The sequence below is a fragment of the Anomalospiza imberbis genome, chromosome 3 (assembly GCF_031753505.1).
Source record: "Anomalospiza imberbis isolate Cuckoo-Finch-1a 21T00152 chromosome 3, ASM3175350v1, whole genome shotgun sequence".
In the NCBI taxonomy this organism is placed as follows: domain Eukaryota; kingdom Metazoa; phylum Chordata; class Aves; order Passeriformes; family Viduidae; genus Anomalospiza; species Anomalospiza imberbis.
This window is the reverse complement of record NC_089683.1, coordinates 36230523-36242158: the sequence shown is the minus strand read 5'-3', so window position 1 is coordinate 36242158 and position 11636 is coordinate 36230523. Positions and strand designations below refer to the sequence as shown.

The window sequence follows — 11636 nt, the reverse complement described above, 5'->3', positions numbered from 1 at the left end:
CCCACTTAATTATCTATGTATATGTCTGCTTTGCGTTTGTGGTTTTTGTGGTTTTTTTGGTGTTTTTTTTTTTTTTTTTTTTTTTTTTTTTTTTTTTTTCCATGGATCCTGCTCCTTTACGTATGCCAGCGTTCATACGCCACCCAGTGGCTCCCGAGGCGTTGGGTGCGGATCTCGCCAGTGACAGTGCTTCCAGGTGCCCAAAGCCATCTCACCAGTGACAGTGCTTCCAGGTGCCCAAAGCCATCTCACCAGTGACAGTGCTTCCAGGTGCCCAAAGCCAGTTTCCCATGAAATATCTTCCCAGCGGCAAGGGCACGGGCAGCACAGAGCCGTGCTCCCGGGGGCTGAGGCAGCAGCATCCTCTGAAGCTCTTTGCAGACCTTGGTGCAGGTAACCACTCCGCTTGCTCACTCATGTAACCACGTCACTTGTTCTGCAGTCTCAGGGTGCAGCACTGCACTGTCAAGTTTAGCATTAGCCATTCCACCCATTCCAGTTGCTCAGATCCAACATGCTCACGTGAATGCTTTCTGCTGGGACACTTGGGCTTGTGGCCTTGTTCTTAGTTTTCAGCCAGTCTTTAGTCAAATTCAAATAAAGAAATATATCTTCTTGGGTGAAAATCCAGAACACCCTTTCCCAATCACATCTAGCCGTGAGTTCTTCAGTCAAGCAAAAAAATAGTCTGTGCTATGTGCCCAGCTTCTTACCGGGTCTCCCTGTTCATGTCGACTTGCACTGCTGTTCCTGAGCTGAGCAGCCAGCTATGGGGCAAGCTGAGGGGAAAAAAAGAAATTATAACATACAGCTGAGTCCTAGACCACAAAGAGACTTGGGTGGGACCTCAGTTTTACCTGAGCTGCCATTCCTGCCTTTTTGTTGGTTTTTCTCCTTCATTTTTTTTGCTATAAAACAAAGTGTTACACTCTTTACCTACTCTTCAAAAGCCAACAACAAGCACAAATAGCTCTTCAGCAAGATCTACATACTGTGCCATCCTCTGCAACAATAAATTTCCCTGCTGACTCTCTACTTCTTGCATTCACTAGACTCTGCCAACTTCGTGCTTTAAGAGTCTGATCTTTGATTTGACACGTAGTTATTGGGCATTAGGCATTCATCTCATTCATTTCGCTGTTCCCTAAGGGCATGTTCTTCACCATTTGTTGTCATAATGCTTGAGGGTGAGAAGTCATTTTTCTTATTTAGCCTCTGGTCTATTATTTCTCCCTGACGTTTGCTGTCGGATGCCAGAGATGAGATGCCCCTTTGGGCAAAGCAGGCACACCCAACCATATTTGCAAAGCAAATCACTGTGAGCAAGTCAGCATTAGTGGCTGAACTGGGACAGAAAACCTGACCCTTGTAAAGTGATACCATAATGACAGGCCAGGGATGTATCCTAACATATATAGATCCCCTTCTCTGGAAGGAATGATCCTGGAGGTCTTAGAAAGTCCAAAACATGGAGTTTCAGTGTTTGAAACTGTGCCCCAGTTGTATCCCACCCTATATTCAGGGCCAGGCAAAAGAGACCTTTGTTATTACAAGTGCAGCAGGATCAGGATTTTGTCCCTGGACAGCTTTTCACTGGTTAGCACAGCCGAGCTGGGATTCAAACAAGTGCCAGGGGACAGGGCAATAGCTCCTCTCTCCAGCTCCTCGGGATGTTTTGGCCCCCGCAGGGTCCTTCAGGGGAGAGAGGGAGTTAACAAAGTAGAGAATAATTTTCTGTCCTCTGGATGAGAGCACATGAGGGCAGGCAGCTCCTTTTCCAGGATGCCCTTTGTCCGAAACCCGACTAGCCAGGCACACTGCTTCCCTTTTGTTACCCAAATGATGCTGCTCCATAGCACTTGACCAATGCTGACCCCAAGCAGATGAGCCACAGGCGAGTGCCTTGTGCTCTGGTGGGGCTTGTGGCAGCTGCGATCCCCTGCATGCTCCTTGGGGCCAGCCTCGTCGTGGGTTTCAAACACCACTGCACAGCCTGGCACATGCAACTCTGGAACCCTGTGTGCCACACCTGAAGGGCAAAGTGGGCAAAAGGACAGCTCCCATCTGGAGAGGATCACGTGGAAGGACTTCATGTGAAACCCAGACCAAATTCAGCTAAAGTCTACCCTTTTGCATAGGTACCACATTCCCTTCCCAAGCATTTCTGAATCACCGCATCCATCTGCAAACACTAAATATAATAAACACCATTGTACACTCCATCCAAGCCTGGCTATAATTAAATATATTGACTGATAAATGGAATATAGTTATACCTCTCCATCTGGTCTCAGCAGAGGACCACTGACATTTTGTTCATATACCCTCATTTTTTCGTCTCTTTCAGAATGAGATTTGCATCATAGCTTTTTAATGAGCTAATAGTTAAAATAGCCCCCTATAATTATGCTAGAATAATCCAGCATTATTTCAGCTTAATTATAGGGGGATATCTTAACTATACATCATTTGCAGTTCTCAGTCACTCTAATGCGCAGATGTCTGAAGAAATGGCATAAAACACAAGCAAGTTATAAAATATCTAGAGTGGTGCTCATTGCGTCTGTGGAAAATGATCACATCTATTTTCCGTACCTCTGCTATGCAGTCTCCCTGCTCAGATTATTTCCTGCTAACACACAAGAAATAATATTGAGAGCAATGGAAATAAAATACTTCACTATCTCATGTCATGCTCTGATATTGTTGACTCTTTCATTTTCATATCTCTTTGATCCTCTCATAAATCTTCACATCAACATACTGCAGTTAATTTTTCCAAACCTTTAACATCTCTGGAAGCAAACCAATTCCTAAACCTACTGCCTTCATAGTTGAGGCTAGGCTATGGGCTGTCTTTAACTTTGCTGTGGGTTTTTGCTTGTTAGTATGAAATCAACTGGAAAAATTGCCCTGGGAGCACGTGGCGTTGCTATTCATGGTTAAACTCCGCTTCCCCCTTTGGAGACTGCCACATCCCAACAAGGCAGCATTGTTGGAAATGTCAGCTTGCCATTCTGGATAGACATGACTCTTCCTCATCACGTGGCTCTTCCCCCTGGAGCACCTCCTGCTGTGGATGTGGGATGCCTGTGAGAAGACAGGAGAGAAATGACTGCAAAGTGGCTGTTGCCTGGGGAGGTGTAGCTGTCACCTCTGTCCCCTCACATTCAGCACCCCAACTGTGTATACTTCTGTCCTGTAGCAGGAAACAATGTGTGTCCCTAAGTAGATATTGCTGTGTTGATAGGTTTGCATACTCAGAGAAGGAAAGATTCACAGGAATATTCCCCTAAGGATTTCTATTAGAGGAAAAGCATCAACACCATTCCTCATGCTGCCTCATAAAGCAGAATTAGAGGGAAAATCTCTGTACGTTGGAACAGGAAGGTAGGTAAAGGAAAAGGGGTGGTGGGAAAGCTGGTGTCAGCAGCCCGTGAGGACAGTAAGAGCCGCAAGCACGTACACAGAGACAGAGCTCAGCAGTGAGGCAGTGTTGGGAGGATAGGCTGTGGTCCACCTGTGTATTTCTGGCCATGGTTCACCTGTGTATTTCTGGCCAGACATGGAGAGGGCCATCAGAGACAGGCTGAAACCACATAGGAACTTCTGCAAGGCTGCTCTGACCTTGGAGGGTGTTATTGTGAAAGGGGTCTCCATAATGCAGTGAGGAATAATTTGTATTCTTAAGCAAACTGAGGAGATGGACAGCACTGCTGCTTCCAGGGAGGTGTTCAGCACAGTGGGAGAGCACTGGGAGAGGACTGCTAGCTCCAAAGGGAGCACAGGCAGAGCTGCATTTCTGTGCAGCCTGTGAACCAAGTACTATTTTTAGATTCAATTCTCTCTTGAAACACCTGTGGATCAGCCTAATGGACAGAGAGTCTATAATAAAAGTCATAACCTCCTTGGAAAATACCTCATGGCTTTTAGAGTAATCCCTTGATACTTTGAGAGGACTGCTGTGTGACACTGATTAAACCTCTGGGGTTGGTCATGCTGAGGTAGCACTTCATGCTTGTAGGATGCTCTTCCCTTGCCAGGCTGGCCTTCAACTTTTCTCTTTAAGGCAATACAGGGTGCAGAACTCCTCAAGACTATGATCCTGATTATCTGGGCTTGCATCAGAGATGTCCTTCCTTGAGGCATGAACTCATCTTTCCTTCAAAGTGGTAATAGTTATTACAGAAACCTTGTCCTTATTCCCACTAGTCCTACAACCCTATCGGCATCCCTCTTCCTTGGCAGAGATCCTGGTCTCTCAGGGGTGACACCTCTTCTTAAATTGTTCTCCATGGTAGTTTGCCCTATCCTTCCCTTCACAGAGCATCTGACTGAAAAGGAAGGAAAGATTACCCTTTGAACATCTCACACCCATCCAAATGCTCCAAATTGGCTTTGGGAGAGTTAAAAGCAGGACACTGATGGTGCAAGGAACTGCAGAAGTTGGTCTTACCCGTGCCTCATTCCCACAGAAGGCCTTGACAGGCAATAGCCCAGTGCTGATACACTGCAACTGGAGAGGATTGGTGTCCTCTCACCTGTCAGTCCTGCACTTTGGGCTAAGGAAAGTCTTTACATGATTTTGCATGCTGGAAGTGGGGCTGCACTAGCCTGAGCTGTCAGGAGATATATTCCCCTTGCAGACCATCTGACTTTATATCTACATAGTGAAGAAATGCATGAAACTTCTAGCCTTCCTATGCTTTTCTTCTGGTACTTCGTGGCTACAATGCTATGAACCCTTACTTTCCTATAATAGGGAAAAGAAGTAGAGGGAATTGGAGCATATATTCATCATCATCTTTTTAAAATGATTGAGCATTCTCATTAAAATCCTGAATATTAGGAATCACTTCAGTATGTATTTTTCATTTATCCAGGGTTTTGGAAACATTATTTTTAGGGTGAAGTCCTAAAGGAAGTCACCTTTTTTGACCTAACAAACCCATTAGAATCAATTATATTGAGTTATACCAAGATGGAAGCTGACCCCATCAGCAACTTTCTATGACCTACTTATGAAAAAGGTAAAGATAAAATTATCAAGAGTTTCACAGACCTCTAGTACCCAGAGGTCTGTTTGCTCTGCTCTCTTATTTACATATGCATGTCTTCCTCCTGCAGATCCTCATTAAACTCCCCGATCTTGTATGTGAATCAAAATTATCTTCCTCATCTCCCTTGCTGATGCTGAAAAGGCCTTCAATACAGGTGAACTGCAAATGTCTGTCTTACATTCAAAATCTCTCATGTTCTGGAAAAAACAATTAACCAAATTAACCCATTTCACATTCTGTAAAACCAATTAATGTATCTTATCAAGACAACTGACTCCTGTTCCCAGAGCCTATCAATTTCCCAGAGCTCAGTCCCCTCCAGAGTCCTCCAAGGACTGTTCTCACCATGTATTAAAAAACCCCTTTATCATCCTTTCATAGTAGCCATCCTGGATTGCAAGTGGTCAGGCTTTTCATTCCTTCATCCTTTCTTTAAGCTACACTTCAGATAGTGACAATGCAGCTGATAATGCTTGTTTTGGTCCAGAATCTTCTCAGCTAACTGCAGGTGCAGGACAGGGGCTTCTTCTCCAGCAACACAGAAGAAGAGGACATCTCTAGCAGCAGGGAAAGCTACATGTCTTCTCTGCCTCAGGGTGGGTAGCCAGAGCATGTTCCCAGCTGAAGACCTTCAGCTGTGGCCCTTAAACTGCATGATGAGTCTTTAGATCAGTGTAACATTGCCAAAGCTCATCTAACTGTTAAATAGTGATAAAACAAATCATCAGTACCTCCCTAACACCACATCTAATGGCTGTGCTTGAAGGATTAATGAGTTGGAGAGCCGGATGAGCTCTGCCAGAATGTTCCCAGACACAGTCACTCACAGATTTTAATGAATTTGGCCAGCAACCTCTCTTGCTACTTGACGCCTTGCATATTCATATGAAAGGCTTTTATCAGAGCAAAGCCTTGAGTAAAGGCAGTGTGTCCAGACTGCACCCGTGAGCATTCCCAGGAAGCAGGGTTTGAAATGGGGCTGAGCAGGTGCTGGAGCTCAAAGTCCGTACATGCCCATTTGTGTGTTGAGCATCTGTGGCTTGGTTCCCCCACCTGGGCAGTGATGCTGGAGTGAGAAGCAGCAAATCCTCCTCCATAATTCTTTAAGAGGGAACCACTAGCTCAGAAAAAAAACTAAAACAGTCTTGGAAATGGGTATGCTGAACCATTCTGGGTAGCTGGGAGTTGCTGTTGAGAGCACTGGCTCAGGGTGCAGAAGTTTGCTCTTCTATCGCTTACGTGCTCTCCGTGTGTGAAGACAGTGTACCAAGGTCATCTCTGGCACATAAGCTCATGATGGTGAGCACAAGGCTGTGAAAGTTTCAGTTATTTTATCCTTTAGGAATCTGTAAAGAAAGAGTTGAAGGCCGGGTTGTGGTGCATCACACCGAGCAAAGAGAGGGAGATCTTAATTTTCTAATGAAGGCTCCCTGATTGACTTTCACTGGATCTTGTGTTTGTTCATTAATGTCACTTTACTCCACATTAACCTGTTCAAATACTAACCCAACAAAGCAAACTGTGTCAACCCTGTTACTTGTCTGATAACACATAATTGTGCTGATTAGATCTTCGCTTAATTTAAATCCTTAACTAAATCCTTAATTTGAGGTCAGCCTTTGAAGGTGCACTGAGCAAATAAAAGTACCTTCTATCAGAGAAGGGTCAGGCTTCCCATGCTCAGTCAATTGACCTTAGAAGCTCATAACGTCCAAAGGCTACAAGTGAGCTTCAGGGCTCCTGCATGGTTTATGGAGCAGAGCTCCTGCAGAGCAAGGTGCTGGCTGGGACTGTCTGCTGCAACCCCCAGACCCAGGTGGGACACACAAAATAGGTTCTGCTAGGGAAGGAGCACCTGCCAGCCTTGCACGGGAGGAAAGGAAAAGTTATTGGATCTGTGCATTTTCTCAGTGCTGACTGAGAAATCAGATGTTATTAGAATGTGTGTTCAGTTTAAAAACCTGGCAAGGCCAGATGTTCACTAAGTGGATACACTTCAGCAAGTGCCTGCACATTAAAATACAAACTAAAAGTGAAAAAGTGAGCACAACTGAAGCATTAAACAAACATTGACAGGACATGCATGAGCACACACAAATTGCCGTGTTTACAGCATGGGATGCACAGAGCTCCCATTTGCATCTGAAGACATTTAATTGTTCATATGCTGCATACACACACTCCCTTTTGCCTGTGGAGCCACAGCAAATGGATACATAAACAGGGGCACATAGCTACCTAAATGGTCAGTTCATCTGGCAGCAGACGCTCACATCTGGGAATGAGGCAGCTTCCAGTCTGCCCCAGCCGTGGGACATCACCTCCTGGAAGCTTTCAGCTAGTTGTCTGAGCCCACTGTCCATGCCACATCCTGGGTGCAGCTGTTGGGTGTCCCCAAGAGCTACAACATCCCCTGACCACTGTCTGTGCAATGCCAGCACTACCCCAGTGCCTGTGAATGCTTTTCTCTGGCTGACACCTCCTGTCTTCCTGCAAACAGGGAGGACAAACCACAAGCAGTTCTTTTAAATGAAATAATTCAATATTTACACTGCTGCAATCAGATCCCAAAACTGCAGCAGATGTTACAGCAGGGCTCCAACTCCACTGTTCCAACAAGTAATGCAGTATCTGGTCAGCTCTCACTGTGACCAGGCACAAAAGCAGGCACTAACATCTACATCTCCCACTAGCTAGTGAGGCAGCAACACCATTGTAATTCTGAGCAACGTGGTCTGTGAGGTCCCATAACAGTTAATGCTTCCTTACCAGGGAGAGTTTTTCAGTAGACTCAGTCTGTACAATGTGTCATTACCCCCTCAGCTTTGATCATCAATCTGAAGAGCATATCACCTTGGAGATTAACAAAGAAATTCTGGCTGCAAAGCTGCTGAAAAGGCCACTTTGGTTGATTTTCTTTTCATATTGCTCTGTGTTTCTGCTTCGCAGAACAGAAGGGCAATAAAAATTAATTTCATGATGCAATAAAATATTTGCCTCAGAGGTTTCTGGAAGCTGAAATACTGGTATTTTATTAGCATGCAAAAATTCATTATGGATATAAAAGTGTGACGACATGGTGTGGTTGCTAAACCTTAGGATATCACAGGCTTAGGACAATGTAATCAAGCAGGTAAAATAACATTTTAAACCAAACAAGTTTACAAACATTATCATTAAAAAGTAATAGTAAGTAAACTAACTATTTCAAATCCGTAATTGTTTTAATCTTCATGGAGTGGGACTAAAAAAAGCATCATCAGCTGGCCCCAAATGCCTCAGGATTTGGTTTTCAGTTTGGAAAGTCTGCTTTTCTGAAGGTTGCTAGATGTTCACAAAGTTTCCGGTAATAACAGGCTATCTCTGTTTTCCAAGGTTCTCTTTCCTGTCCTCCCAGATTTCTTGAGCTCAGTCAAAAACTCAGTTTTGTTCCCTCTCTTGCTGCCTGGCTTTGCAATAAGGTGGAACAGAATCTCCAGAACTAAGAAAAGGAACATACCCTGATGACCTTCCTCTGAGAGTCAGAGCACTTAGCTGGAGGAAAGAAAGAGACTGATTACTTAGTGTTACTAGGCTTTTTCTTCATTTTCCCAGACACTGTGTTCCCATGTTTAGGTCAAGCTTGGGATGTGCAGGACAAGATCATGACACAAGTTACTTTATGTTCTCAGTAAGTCAGAAAGATATTAACAAAGTCATTTTTTTCGGAAAAGAGGCTTTCACTGGCAATGGGGGATGTTACAGTACAAAGCATTAAAGTGCTAGTTGACAATATGGAGTGTTTATTAAGGAAACTGCAGAAGCTGAAAAATCTACTGCAAGCAGTCTGGTGTATGGGGAGCTATCATCTTGTGGCATCCCTCAAAGTTTAATGAAATACACACAACTAAGTTTTACATTTTTCCTGATTTTTGCTGGGATAGAGCTAAGTTTCTGCCTAGTAGCTGGCTCAGTGCTGTGTTTTGGATTTAGTATGAGAACAATGTTGGTAACACACAGATGTTTTAGTTGTGCCTCAGCAGTGCTTACCCTGAGTCAAGGACTTTTCAGTGTCTCATGCTCTGCCAGTGAGGAGGGGCACAAGAAGCCAGGAGGGAGCATGGTCAGGACAGCTGACCTGAACTGGACAAAGGGATGTTCCACACTACAGAACATCATGCCCAGTGTACAAACTGGAGGGAGTTGGCTGGGAGGGACTGATCACTGCTGGGGGACAGGCTGGATATCTCTCAGCAGGGGTGAGCAATTGTTCATCACTTGGTTTTCTTGGGTTTTATTTCTATCTCTCACTTGCCTTTTCTTTACTACTACTACTACTACTACTACTAGTAGTAGTAGTAGTAGTAGTAGTAGTAGTATTGTTGTTGTTGTTATATTTTACTTTATTTCCAATAATAAATTGTTCTTAACTCATGGGTTTTGCCATTTTCTCCCCATCCCACTGAGGGGTGGAGAGTGATAGCTTTTGGCTGGGCTTAAACCACAACAACTTTTGTTATCAGGAGGGCAGTAAAAACAAACCACAAAACAAAGCTATTGTTTCACCAGCAACTGGGTAAGCTGGTGGATGCAAGAGCTGTGCTTTGAGTGTTTTGCAGAGGCTGAAATGTTCCTGCATGAGCTGAAAAAACTGAAAAGCTGCTTGATACACCCAGCAAGGCAAAGCCAGGACCTGGTGGTGTGAGCAGGAGGGTCTCCATATGGTCAAATGCAAACAGAGAGCAAAGGGACGAGGTTCAGGAGCCTGTTGCAGCACCAAGGCAGAGAAAGCAGATAAAGAAGGCAGGAGAAAGCTGAGCAGATAAATAGCATGGTTTCAGCCTGGTCCATGATCACCCTGTGTAAGCAGAGGCGACACTGCCCATCACCTCTATGCAAACCTTATCCTACTGGCCCAGAAGAGGACAGAGAAGGGTGAGAAATGTCACTGAAGAAGCCAGAGAAAGGCAATAACCTATCAGAGAAGGGTTTACAGAGTTACCATGACCAGAAGTTTTTGGGATGAGAAAGGGATAAAGGCCATGAGCTGTCAGCTAAGAAACACTCTTCTCACCTTCGCCCACACCAGCAACATTCAGACCAATGGGGCTTTGTACATCTTTTGTAAATAACCAGCCCAGATCCAAAGCAGTGACAACATTTTGTGGTTGGTCTTTTCACTAGCCAAGCTAAAAACCTGGGGGAGCTCACAGACCAAAGTCAAAGTCTAATTTTACCTTTGTTAACCTTGTTCTGCATCCTAAACTCTTCTCCACAGGGAATGCTCATTGTCTGAAGCACATTCATATTTTGCCTTGTATATCACAGCAAGTCAAGAGCATTTTTAAGCATGACTGTGAGTAATTAATTCATAGCAATACCACTTTTTTCCTGTGGCTAGATTTCCTTATTTGCTGGAGAAAGCAGCAAGGCCACAGCATGAGTACCAGAAAAGATTTTTGCAAGCTACAGTGAGCCTGGGGTTGTTGATACCATAGAACTCTGCATCCCTGAGGACCTCTGGTGAGCCACCAGAATCCTTGAGTGTTTTGGAAAGAGTTAATCATATTGGGTTTTTTTCTTCCTATTCTTAATGCCCCGTCAATCCTGCAGTCATGAAGGATGAACAGGCTGGAATGATCAGCAATCACTGAAAACTGTTGCCTCCCCCATTTCACCATGAGCACCTTGTGCTGCCCTTTGTTTGAGGCATTCAGTCCTGAACCCCCAGGAACTTCCAAGTTTAGTGTTTTGGAGTTGTTGTCCAGCATTGCTTTTGTCATAGTGTCCAACATCATGGTTTTTTATAGCCAGGCCTCAGTCACACTGACAGCCATGGGTCTTAGGGGTTAAACATTTATTTGCCAGGTAGGTTGAGGATATTTGGAAGACATGTATGGAAAAGCACAAGTTCTGGGACCATTCAGTAGGCTGCATTTATATCTACAGCACAATCATCAGAAACTGCTAAGGATAGCACTCAGTGACCCACACGGTCCCTTCCAGTCCTCCTTCTTCACTAATCCAGTGGAACTGAGTCACAGGCAGAATGCAATTATGTAGGGAGGTTCAGTTAGGCATAATAAAAACATCCCACCAAAAGGAGCAGTCTGTGAAATGGCAGCAATAATACCAAGAGACCAAGCAGGGCTTATTAACTGACAATGAAATGTAAAGACAAATAAAGATTAATACCATTTTGGTCTTCTTCAGTGACGACATTATGTTGTAAGACAAGATATTTTCTCTTTCATGGTAATGGATCTGCTCTCTCTCATACAACCTCTCCACACAGAAAATTACCATGTGTAATTGCTCCAGCGGAGTGACGCTCTTAATGCAGTTGCTCTTTAGCTAAGATCACTTCTTCTCTGAAAATAATAGATTCTGATAAGTAGTTGGGAGTTCAAAGAAGAGCAGTGAGAAATCCAATGAAACCAGGCCAATTTTGTTACCTTCCAATCTTGCATATGGTTACGGCAGCCTATTCACAGCACGCACGGAGTCCTGTGGGAAGGTTAGTGAAGTTAAATAGGGAGCTGCTAGATGACAAAAACTAAAGAGGTATAAAGTATGCAATGGCTATTACCTAGGCAG

General features: G+C 44.3%; 1 long non-coding RNA gene across 1 annotated transcript in view; it reads right to left on the bottom strand.

Moving 5' to 3' along the window:
• Window positions 1–251: 251 nt before the first annotated feature.
• The window catches only part of LOC137470535 (uncharacterized), a 62422-nt gene continuing 51037 nt past the window's right edge, over window positions 252–11636 (bottom strand). The window contains exons 2-3 of the long non-coding RNA XR_010997112.1: window positions 6300–6406; window positions 252–3090 (exon numbers count right to left, since the gene is read on the bottom strand). This is a non-coding gene — a long non-coding RNA (uncharacterized lncRNA). The remainder of the gene's footprint in view (window positions 3091–6299; window positions 6407–11636) is intronic.